We start from the raw sequence: 12,649 nt of genomic DNA, 5'->3' as shown, positions 1-12,649 counted from the left end.
ATGTATGAAGAAAAAGTAAGTAAGGGATTGTGAGAGAGCAATATTAAAAATGTCCCCATGTTCTCAATTTTTACTCAGTTAATTAAAAAAACTGGCAAGAAATTAGACCAAGAAGAGTACTGAAGTTAAGAGCTTTTAACCCCATGATGAAAGTGAACCACAGTTCATAGCCCTGTTGTTAACTGGTGCCTGTTCAAACAGTAATACAGTCAAGAGACTTACTCTAGCCACCTCGTAAGATACAGAGCACCCCAGTGAGCAGCTTCACCAAAATTACACCACTCTGTTTTTGCAGATGGTGACACTTCGAGTCATTTCACTCACCTATGGCTTCACCGCGAGGCAGAAGCAGAGCCAAAACTCAAACCCGGCTTTCTTGACTGCCAGACCCGCATTTCACCAACTTTCCTGAGCAAAGTCAGGCAAGTCCCCTAAGAAGCACATACCAGTCTTAATTTCCTACCATTAGCTCAGTGTGGAAAGCAGCAGTTGTGCTCCACTGCTGGCACCAGACTCCTGTTTCTCCCACCCCATCCTTTCACCCCTTTGCACAGAGCATCCTCTTGTACTTCTTGCTCCTGCTCTTTCTCAAATCCATCCTCACAGGCTCCTTTTGCCAAATCTATAATAGTCTTGTTAATAGAATTAGATATATAATAGATACATAGATATATATGTATATAAAATGTATATGGCAAACCATGCTTGGCCTCAGATGAGGGACCCCTTTAATATTATTACTGTAATGTTCATTCCACTCCTTCTGCTATTACTCTGTTTCATTAGTCTTCTTGCTTCACTTGGGTCTGTTCTGATACAAATCCACTCTGTAAGTGCCTGTATCGATAACTTCACCACGGCTGCAAGCTCCGCACTAGAAGGCAGCTGCACAGGGCTGGGCAGAACCCCACTGGCTTCAGCAATGCTCTGCTGCAAATGTAGAATAATTACTTAATTATAAAGGAAATGGTGAATGTTATTACAGGACAAACGTCTGATCTTTTCTGAAGTGCCTCATGCACCTCTTGGTGTTGAAATAACCACCAAGTTTAATCACGGTTTGTAAAATGCTTGGTGGTTATTGGACACAAGCACAATTCAGAAGGGGCACGTAGTAGAGTAGTTAAGTGCAAAAAGGATTTTAAAATATGATTTTAAGGTTGACAATGTTTCTTTAATCCCTTAAAAGCAGTTCAGTTTGCCATCTGGCTTGAATGTAGTGAATCAGGAACTGTTTCTCCAAATTTCACATCAGATAAGCATTTAGGTAATTATGGAAACAGAATGGAGCTTTAATTATGGGGAAAACCATAGATTGTTCTATTGTGATCTTCAACAGCATTGCTGTTACTTGTAACGGAACATATTGTGCAAGCGTGGAAGAAATTATTGATTAAAATAATGAAAAGCCCTACTAGAAACTTAGACATGTTTTTCCTTTGTAAAAAACAAAATGTTGTATCTGACTGATTGAGAAATTTGAATTACCTCTTCCAAAGCACAAATCTTGTGCAAGATTAATTTAATTAAATCTACTATTACACGGTGGGGTTTTTTTCATTTTACATAAACTATATAAAAGCTTAGTGTACTCTGAGAAATCTAGACAACTAATTTTAACAATAGCTTTTTTATCTTTATTTTTTCCCAGGCATTTTCAGCTGAAGCAACCTGTTTGATTAACGTGCTGTTTTCAAGCACGCCAGCAATCAAATATTTTAAAAGTGAAACATCAGTAGTTGCACTTACAGGTACGTGATAAGCAGAGCAACTTTTCAGTTCCTGCTCGGCAAAGCTGGAATAACCTTAAGCACTTGGCCAGAGAGGTCACTCATAGGGAGGAGTCCATAACAGGAGTTATCCACCGTGTCAGGCTGCCATTATAATTGAAAAGTCGCCACCTTTTCCCCAAACACATCTGTTTTGTCAGTGGAGCAGGAGCTCTGCCATTGATACCAGCCCAGGGCAGCCACATATGTACCAGGGCAGCCACGTATGTATCAATATTTCAGGGGAGATGGGATCCGGGGGAGGCGGCGCCACTTCTACAGATGCTCAAGTACAAAAGAGACTGGGGGGGTCATGTACAAGTGCACGTGCGCCTGCTGGCTCCTGCCCTAGCTTTCCCTGGCTAATCAAGAAGCAATTCTGTGCCCTGGGTGCTGGGCAGAAGGAATGCTCACAGACCACACGCCAGGCTCCACTGAGAGCCCGCCGGTTACAAGCAGCGATGAAAACACAGCCTCTTCAGAAGTCTCTCAGCTGTGGCGAGGAGTCCAGCACTCACCCGTGGGGCTCTCTGAGCCTCTGCATCAGCAGCTGCTCTTTCATTTTCCCTCTTTCCAGGCTCGTTTTCTTTTTGTCGTTCACAGAGATTACTCCTATTCTAATCAAAACAGGGAGGAAAAAGCTCCACAAAACACTAGGGGGACAAAATAATGCAAAGGATAAAGGAGTTGAGTAGCATTGAGACCATATCCATTTGTAAAAGAGATTATTGCAAAAGTGCTTCTTACCAGTAGGGAAAATAAAGGCACAAAAGGTCCCTAGATGAGCAAACATAACGAAAGCTACCAAGATGAGTGATAAAAATTATAGAAAGAAAAACTATACAGGTCTCCAGGAAACTGTCAGAATTAATTTTAAACACTTTTTTTCCTGCTACCTGAAGTCTGCCCTTTTAAAAATCCAAATGAAAAGCTTACACAGGTAAGCACGTTGGTATTTCACCTTGTATCTGCCATTACAATATATGTTCTCTGTTCTATCAAAGTCTCAAGTATACCGAGCAGCATCCAGGACTTTTCAATAACTCATGCTGTAGAGGAAAAATGGAGAGCGGTGTCACACCCCGTGTTGTGCCACCTCCAGCAACCACTGCGGCGAGGGGAAGCCACCCTGCACGGCCACAGAGGCGCAAGGGCTTCGTGGAGAGCCCAGCTCACACCAAGGGAAGACGCTGCTTTTTCTCAATAAGGTGACAACTTTTCTGAGGCGTTAAAAGTATCAATAAATGAATTGCTGCTCTAAGGGACCAAAAGAACATCAAGAACTCAATGGGGGGGGGGGGGGGGGGGGGGAAAAGGTTTCGGTATACAAAGGCAGACTTAATAATTTCTCATATGTCCTCATTCTTATGTGTGCAAAAGTAAGCCTGAAAAGGCTCCGCTTCTATTAAATAATTGTGTTTCTTATCTTGGAGTAAGCATTTAATCTTTTATATACACATAAAGAAACCCCCACCTGTTTTCTTTTTCAGAGGATGGAGCAGGCAGCTTAGATGGCAGTTTTAATTGAACGTGTTCAGGCTGTTGCACAAGAACAGTGGTGTGCAGACCTGTGGCTGAGAAGAAAAGGCCTTCCCCTACCACCTACACCTTTACTTCATTACAAATATCCCTGCTGGTTCACACAGCTCAGCTCCAAGTTTCACACTTGCAACATGTCTAGAGGCAGGAACTGACGCAGAAACAAATTCTAGCAGAATTCAGTATGTTAATCACTATTTCTCATTCACAGTCCATAGAGGCCCAATATACCTGCTGAAATGCTTAAACAGCACACCTTCAATTTTTTTGTGTGTGTATGTGCATTTCTAAATACACATGTATAATTTTACCTATATAAACACACACACAATGACTAGAGATGAAATTGCTGATTGTCAAACATGGTAGACATGTTCTTCCCTATACAAAAAAGGAAAAAGGGGAGAAGCATGGTTGTGTTTGTGCTAAAACAACTAGTGTTTGCAACCTCTATGCCAAATCAGAGAATTCAGTCTTCATACAGTAACTTGAATCTTGTACAACAGCACACTTCGAGAACTCAAATGACACAGTAAGATGACTAACCCAGCAGTATAAGCCAGAAACATGGTGCAATAACTGGCATCAGTCCATTCAGATGGGAACACATAAGCAATGTGGTCTAATAAAGCTACTAAGCAAAGTCCTCTGCATTTTAATGGAAAGGACTCTTAACATGTTTTAATATGTTAAAATACAGGTCGGAAAGGGTGAGCTGAAATCTATCACTTCAAATACAGCCATCGAATACAGTGTCCCTGGAAAGGAGGCCAGAAGCTGTTGCTAAAGCAAAGCCCTGATTAAGGCCCTCGGCAGTGATGGAAGCTCATTGCGTCCCACAAATGCACGGGGTGAAGATCCCCACCACCCTCACATGTGCAGATCGCACCGTCAGCGACCATTCCTCACCCCAGAGAGCAATCTGACTGGAAGCATTTCAGAGAATTAAACATCTCCAGTGCAAGGTTTAAATTACATAAATTATCTACCAAAGGATGCAGAGACCGCATATTAAACCAGTCTTAATCATGATCCTAATCCTCAAGGAAGCAGGATGGCGTTATCACGAGACCCTTATTAAAACTGCAAATGATTTCAGTGGGAGTTTGTCTTGAATGAAAACACAAACAGAAAGAGAAGAAAAATACCTATCAAGGATCAGGTGATGGAACTAGGAATCACAGCTTCAACATACAATTCATCATGATACTAAAACACAAAAGGTACTTAAATGTGAAACATGTTAAAATAATGCCATTTGATACTAACCTACTTTCCTCACACCGTAATTCACCCATTTAAGAAAGGAGAAAAGGTTTGCTTTGCAGTGCTTCATTCGGTTTGCAAAACATTTTCAAATTATATTGCTTTTGATTCCCAGAAATTACTTCCTTTTCACACCAGCCATAGTAAGTAAACTGAATGTGATCCCATCCCCTCCCTCCCTGCCCCAAATAAACAAGCAAAAATATAAATGTAAAAATCAGGTAATCTGAATTTCAGAAAGCAAGCAGCAAGAGAATGGATAAAATGAAAGCGTGAGGCAATGAAATGCTGTTTGAGTATCTCTTCATTTTTTACTAGTTCAGTATTTATGGCCTATTAAATAATTACACATACAAGAACTTCACATACTCAACTTTCATTTTCCTGCTATTCTCTCCTATTGAAATCACTGCAAGACTAATGATAGCCATAAAAAGGCAGCATCAAACTCTTTTATGACCGTTCCTGTTTATGAACTTGATGAATGCATTAGACCAATCGGGAAAATATTTAAATGCTAGTGATTAAATATTTGTAGCAGTCAACTAGCAAAAGGTCAAAGTCATTCTGAGGTACAGGAGCACTGCAAATGTTGCCATGCTACATGAAAAAGTGACTTTCCCACAAGGTAACATTGCTTAGGAAAAGAACAATAAAAACGTTAGAAAGGACCCAATAGCTATTTTCTATTGGTTTTCTTATAGAACTGAGCCCTCTAAAAAGGTCACTTCTGAGATGTAAGCTCTAAACATCTTCCCTTGAAGGAAAAATACATTTTGTTTTGAACAGCTATTACTTAAAACTCTTTAGCACTGGTAGAATTGGAGCACAATCATTACGTACCCTAAATTAATTTACATCTCTAGGTATGTAAAATGCTGAGATCACCAAAGCCATATAATCATCAAAAAGGAGATGTAGTCCACTGCCCGTGAGCCACAGATCAAGTTGTCTGACAGCTAGGGATAAACAGCTAGGCTTTGAGTTCGCTGCATTTCCTTTGATGTAAAAGGATAATTTCATGCTTCAAGAAAAGGAACAGGATGCAGGAAAAAAATGGATTTGGTTCCTTACCCTGACAAGGACTGCTTGTGTCAGTCCCTATGTTTTTGCATCCTTTGGGACACTGAGGTCACTTTGGGGTTGCTCAACAAGGACACACCTGGAGGCATTCAGTGCAGTTACAGTGGTTAAGGAATCAGGAGCACTTGGGAAGCAATGTACACTGGCTGAGGTAGGATGATTAAATCAGGAGTAAAGGTACGTTTGTGAGAATTTAAAGAGTGATATACACTTAGGATAAAAAGGATTTTAACAACATGCACTGGACTATAAACCACAATCTGTAGGGAATTACTAGTCTGCTAACAGGCCTCAACAAGCCTTATCCATCTCTAGTGTCCTGTTCAACACCTCCATGGAAAGGGGTTTTCAAGAGTCTGGAACCCTCTGCTAAGCAAACCTGGAAGTTAAGGAGCATACGAGAGGCATAAAATTAATTAAGTTATATTTTGCATATGCTAAAGCTTTAACAGAGGTGAGTGAACAATGCAAAAACTGTATCCTGGTTGTAGCAGTGTCATTGCCAATTATCTGACAAAATAATCTGAAATGAAAGACTGCATAGAAGGAGAGTTTGAGGGAACAACATCTGTTCAGCCATCAGAAGAGAAGACTAAAGGAAGATTTCATTGCTGCCTTCAGCTACAAAATGAGAGAGACTAGAGAAGAAGGAGCCAGGCTGTTCTCAGAGGTGCATACTGACAGCATGGGAGGTGACAGACACGTCCTGCCATAAAGGGAGTTCTGGTGAGACACTGGGATATTTTTTTTACCATTAACAAGGTTAGTCAAACATGAAGACAGGGGTCCAACTTTGACCAGGGGATTGGACTAGATGAACACCAGAGGTTCCTTCCATCTTAAATTATTCCATGACTTCATAGAGAGATGATCGTGGGATGTTTTAATTTTATTCTGTCTCGATAAATTTGATTACCTCGACAAAACAAAGCGTTCATTATTAGCCCTACAAACCAGTCTGGGCATCTGGAAAATGAGATTGCCTCTTTTGTGCCTTGTCACCAGTAGCTCTAGAAGTGTCCCCACATCCTGTACCTTGTCCTGTATTTATTTAGCAGTGCTCTCACCCTCCTGTCACAGACAGTGATGAGGGGACAATTGCAGAGGGACAGTGACAATGCTATCAAAGCTTCTGTATTCTATACTGGCAATAACCAGTTAATGTAGTGAGAGTGTTGTTAAAATGCACAGCTATACATCTGACATTATCACCACCTTATTCAATCCCCTGAATGATCTGTAACAAATTAATCCATCAGAATGGTCTTTAATTTACAAATCTCCCACCATCTTATCACATATACACAAACAGATCCACTCTTAACGTTAGGGGGAAAAAACTAAGAAAAAAAAGAGTCCTCTCTGTTACTGTCCCAGGTCCTAGAACGTGATATTTGGCTGTGCCTGGTTGATTTGGCCAATTGTTTTTTTAAATTTTGTTTCTTGAAGTTCAGTGGCCCAGTGTATGTGATTCCCTGAATGAGACAGTGCACCCTTCTCCAGAAAAAATCATCCAAGGACAAGGAACAGTTTATTAAGTCACTTTCCACAAAAGTGAAGTAATGTCACCAAATTCAGTCATGCAGGAGATCTGGATCAAAGAAGAATAATGGAGATATAATATCCTTTGGGGTGAACGTGGAGCTAGGAGAGGGCTGTGCATTGAAGGGTGAGCAATACTGTCAGCACTACCAACAACTACAGAATTTTGCATTTGGGCAACTTAATAGAAAATGAGGGCATAACTGATAACCACTGTGAGAGATCAGCATATATAGTACCTAGGACCATGGAAAATAACCCATTAAAAAATACAATTGTCGAGTTTGGATACATCTCCCTGAAGAACTCGTGACAAGTACTTCAAAATAAAAGGGACTGCATGAACTGGTAGTGTATTTCAAACCAATACTCAGGATTTGATTTTTATATTCCATTTCCATTTAAAAATCTGTTTCCAGGACTGCTGCTTATTAAACCTGCCCTACTAAATCATTCCTCTATTAAATGCAATATGAATTCAGGTCTCTCTTTGTCTTTTTCTTCCTCATAACACCCTACTACACCTTTCTGTGTAATAATTTCTGCTCTTAACTAGGAAAATGTCACATATCTGATAAAGAAATAAGTGGTGAGTTTATGCTGCCTGCATACCTCTATCTCATTATATGTACAATGTCCTAAGGCAAGAGTTTGCCAGCCTAGATTTTCACTTGCTCTACCCCTTTAATTTGTGTTCCCATCAGTGCTGTTACTGTTTTTTAGCATTTGTTTTTATTTTTCTCTAGAGATTTTTTTATTTAAGTCTCTGGTTAAATAATCAAAATACTTCAGAGGGAAATTTAAAGTTACTTTCTTGTAGAAAAGCAGACTGATTCAGTACCTGTGCTGTAACAGCATTAGGTGGATAACATTCATTTTGCTGGAGGTGTCTGTTAGCTCAGTAAGGAAAATTACTTCCCTTCCCCCTCCCTCAGCTTCAATAAACTAGATAGGAAAATAGCGAGGAATCTTTACATATGCATAAGCAAAGCCTGTGGAGATCAGCAGTGCGTGATCACCAAGTCACACTGAGTTGCTTTTAGTGAGAGCAATGACAAATAAGTCTGGGGCCCTGGCCATGGAGGACTCTCCGATGGCACAGTACATGTAGGCTATGAAAGATCTCCCTGCAGCTGGCACTTCACTGCTGTATAACCCTGCAGCAAACAATTATAAGATTCGCAGCATTTGAGCCTACACTGAGGTCAAGAATATTTTCTGTATATCAAAACAGCTGCTGGTGAGGTACGTGGGAGTCACAGGTATTGGGCTGACAGAGGCACTAACTCTACTCCCACTACTTCCAGATACTTCGTTCTCCATTTTGAGGATTTGTGGGGAGCTCCTTGCATACTAACAAGCTGGCACGAGGAAGATTAAATCCATTATCATCTCCGAGCACCTTCCAACGACAGCAGTTTTGCACCCGCTCTGGGCTCTTCCTCCTGGCAGGCGGGAGAAGCAGCCATGGCCGATGTCAATCAGGACAAGCCTGCTTCTCCCCCGGCTATTTGCACGGCATGTAACCTGCAGGGCCATTTGCTCTACATGCAAGCAGCCAACCTGTCCTCAACAGAGGCTTGGTCAGGCAATCACTGAATCCAAAAAGGCTTTCTCAAGGAAGACAAAGCTGGAAGCTGGCATATCCAAGTACTAATTCTTCCCCTTTCCCGCCAGCAGCACCACCACAGCACAGCTAAATGGTGTTTCTTTGTTCCCTCTCACACACCATTCCATTTCTTTTCATTTATTAAGTATGTTTCTCGAAATAACTTTCTTCTCTTCAATATTAAATTCCTCCTCACCTCTCCTTCATTCCCTAGGCTCAATCAACACAACTTCGTAAATTGTGAATTCAGTCCCTTCTGTGCCTTGTACACAGCACTAATTTCTGAGTTCACACAGTTTTGCTTCACTTGATTTAGAGGCTCGTTCTGCTTCTACACAGAAAATAAAAACACATTTCCCCCCTCAAACAGACAATATCTCTAATGGTGACTTCAGAGACAACAGATCCAGCCCACAAGATGCCCCTGAATAGATCATCTCATAGAAAAAGGGGACACATTTCTTTGAAACCTTAAAATAAATTAAATGAGACAAAATAAATTTAGCAGCCAGATAATAGCACTGAAAAACTGACAGATGGCAGAACACTGAGGTTTAGTGGTGACACTCACAGGTTACATGAATAATTCACTTGGACAAACCTATGGATATGAGAGCATGTTTAGGTTAAGGATCTGCCTTGAAGAAAAATAAAGAAATACAAGCAGTTTCTTATTCCTAACAACCCATTTCAAACCAAAAGCCTGGGTAACCAACTTTTCCATGCTAGAAATGAACCAACCTTCCACTAGCACTAGCACTCACAACAGGGACAAGTCCTGGAGATCTCATCAGCTGAGAACTGAACAGCAACCACTCTCAGCCAGAGTCAGTGGCTTGAAGAAAATGCAGTCTAAAAACCACAATTGGACGAATAGCAGAAAACGCCATAGACATCACAGGTCCAACAGAAGTCAGGCCTGCTGTGATGCTGTCTAATGTATCCAACAGGAGATAGGGCGTGCTGTCTCAAATACCTGGGAATCGGTAACATCCCTAGAGAGGATATTGTTAGGTACAAAGCTGAGCAACTTCAGTGATCTGGGAAACAGAAAACACAAAGTCCTGTTTTGGTTTTACGGCAGGTTTATCTAAAACAAACAACAACAAAAATCCCAAACCAACCAACAACAATAAAAACCAACAAAAACCCCAAAACAAGCAAACAAAACCACAACAAAACACATACACAAAAACCACCACACCAATAAACCCCAAATAAAACCAACAAAACCCACAAACTGTTACCTTTAACTGAGCACTAGAGATGGAGATAAAAGATCCCTAACTACCAATCAGAGAGCATATTTAAACACACATTACAAAACATTCAGAAAATAAGAAGACATTTAGCAGATGGCTAGAGGCTGCAAGGAACTGCCTTGTTTTCATCACATTCTATGCTGGAAATACTCCTAAAATGCAACAGTAAGCATTATCAATGCTCTTAACCTCCCCGGTTTGAATGGACTATGGACAGTGTCCCAGCGTTGCATTAATCAAGGAATAACCCTAGATCCTGGCAGAGGTTCTGGCAATTATATGGCCTGTCTGAAAGGAACTGATTTCATAAAGCAGTTTGATCTTGCCAGAGGTGAGAAATCTCTATTTCCCAACCTGCCCCTTCCCCAGGGAAACTCTGCAAGCGCAGACTCCTTCAAAGCAGACAATGAGAGAGTCCTGAGGGCCTGCAGTCGTTCCTCAGCCACAGGGAGAGAGCTCGGCCTTGCTTTCACCAGGGACAAAGAACATGGGACCGGAGGAAGGGACCATGCAGGAATGTCCGACTACACATTTTGCCTCTCGCTTCATTTTCTGTCATTACAGCCTCCTCTTTGTCCTTAAATAATATTTACACACACAAAGAACTAAGCATTTTACGTTAAGGGTGCAAACTAAGAGCAAAGCATAACACTCCAGTTTGTTGATTAATAGTCCACCAGGTTTATGACTCACTGCTGTCTTGACCAGTGATGGAATGAAAACCAGCAAACACATGTGAATTAAACCCACAACCAGCACTGGGATTATGTATTACCAGGTTGATTCTGTTGTCTTTGAGATGACATGTACTTTGACTAGGACACAAAACATCTGGAAAGAATGTCCTCAACATGCAAATTAAAGCCTATATCTATCAACAATCATAAGATTAAAACTACTTGATATTCATCTGATTAAGCATGAACTTCAAATCTGAATAATCCTATAAAACAAGTAATCTTCCAAGTTCTAGTTGCAGAAATGTTTAAGATTTGAAGGCAAGCTTTTAACTGGCACAGAAATGTTGGCTTCTCCTGTGAGCTAGCCACAAGTCAGACAAAGGCTTGTATAAGTATCCTGTGAATGTCAAACACAAGTTCAAGCATCCATCACACAAAAATTGATCTATTTTGGCTTAAGCTCACAACAAAACCTAAACATCTTATACTGAGGCAAAGCATAGTAAATTTGCTTGAGACAGCTATAAACAAACAAAATGACATGTCATATGCCATAGTCTTTGACCTGGTTTCAAGGTCCTTCTATTTAAAAAACACATTAAGAATTGGTCCATACAGGTACTGCTAGTTTCACAAGGAATTCCCAGTTCACCTGTTAGGCATATACTACAGAATGGGAACAAACTTCCCCCTGGGTCAAGGTGACACTGGCCCACTCCCATTAGCACCAAGGAGATTTTCAAGGACCCTCTATTTTTTTGAAAAGGTGAACAACCACCACAGAAATGCAGACTTCAGTCTCTTAGAAGGCTTCAAGCAGCAAAATCATACAAAACTGAAGAAATTACTTTCCTCACAGGATGGCAGTCCCGTGCTGCAACAATCAGAGACACAGGTCAACATACTTAAGTTTTAAGGATGATTTCCCCAGAGGGTGAATAAAAATGGGGGCAAAATCGAAGGTAAAATGGCTAGAAAAGGAATGAAGGATGATTAAGAGAAATTGTTGGGGATTTTAGCTCTGCACAGTCCAGGCTATGGGCTCTGACAATAGATTTATAGACAGAACCTGCAGGGAATGGAGCTGCTTCATTATGCAGCCCTCCTCCAGGCAATCAGGTAGTGGAAGCAGCATTAATAAGATAGTTCTTGACTAAGGAGGATGCAGGGTGAAAGACCAACACATACAGTACATAAATATGTTAATGTAGTTACTGAAGTAATTTTTTCTGTAGCCTATATATGGCTACAAAAATGATTCCATTCATTTTATGCAAGAGAAGAGCATTCATCTTTCTTAATTAAGGAGAAAGCAGGACTGGCACTAGTCTTAAAAATAAAAGTATGGTTAAATTTTAAGTCCTCTATGTGCCCCATTCTGGTGAAATCCACTAAAATACTTCCTCCACTATCACTTCCGGCTCATGGGGATGTATTTGTTAAGTAAATGACTGGAAATTCAATAGAATGGTTTGTACTAGTTTGTTGGTCTAAGAACAAATCTGCAGACGTAAGTAAGCACATAAATAGAAGTCTACATTTCAGTTAGTGTTTACATTAAAATATTACTGGGATTCCCTTCAACTCAACATCAGACAACCCTTCGCAGTTCTAGAACAACAGAGCCCAACACAGACCTCCTCAGAGAGTCAAACGAACAAGATAAAATGCACTACACAAAAATCAAGCATGTCCTTTTACTGACTGAATCAATGGGTTTTTAAAAGGTGTTACCTGCAGTTAACATCTGTCATACTTACTCTCAGCTTTAGTTATATTACATTGTTCATCTTTCATCTGTTCTCAAAGGCAAAAAAAAGAAAGAGCAATACTCTAATATTGCAAAGTTCCTCTGTAATGATAAAAGTGCTGTCTGCAGTGACGATAGGTCTCAATATG

At 40.6% G+C, this 12,649-nt stretch overlaps 1 protein-coding gene across 2 annotated transcripts in view; it reads right to left on the bottom strand.

Annotated features, from left to right (window-relative positions):
* LRP8 (LDL receptor related protein 8) overlaps window positions 1-12,649 on the bottom strand; it is a 178,736-nt gene that overhangs the window by 58,357 nt on the left and 107,730 nt on the right. The gene's annotated exons all lie outside the window — the stretch shown is intronic.

Source organism: Columba livia, chromosome 8 (assembly GCF_036013475.1).
Source record: "Columba livia isolate bColLiv1 breed racing homer chromosome 8, bColLiv1.pat.W.v2, whole genome shotgun sequence".
Lineage (NCBI taxonomy): Eukaryota > Metazoa > Chordata > Aves > Columbiformes > Columbidae > Columba > Columba livia.
Note: the sequence above shows the minus strand (reverse complement) of the source record. Positions and strands in the feature narration are given on the sequence as shown.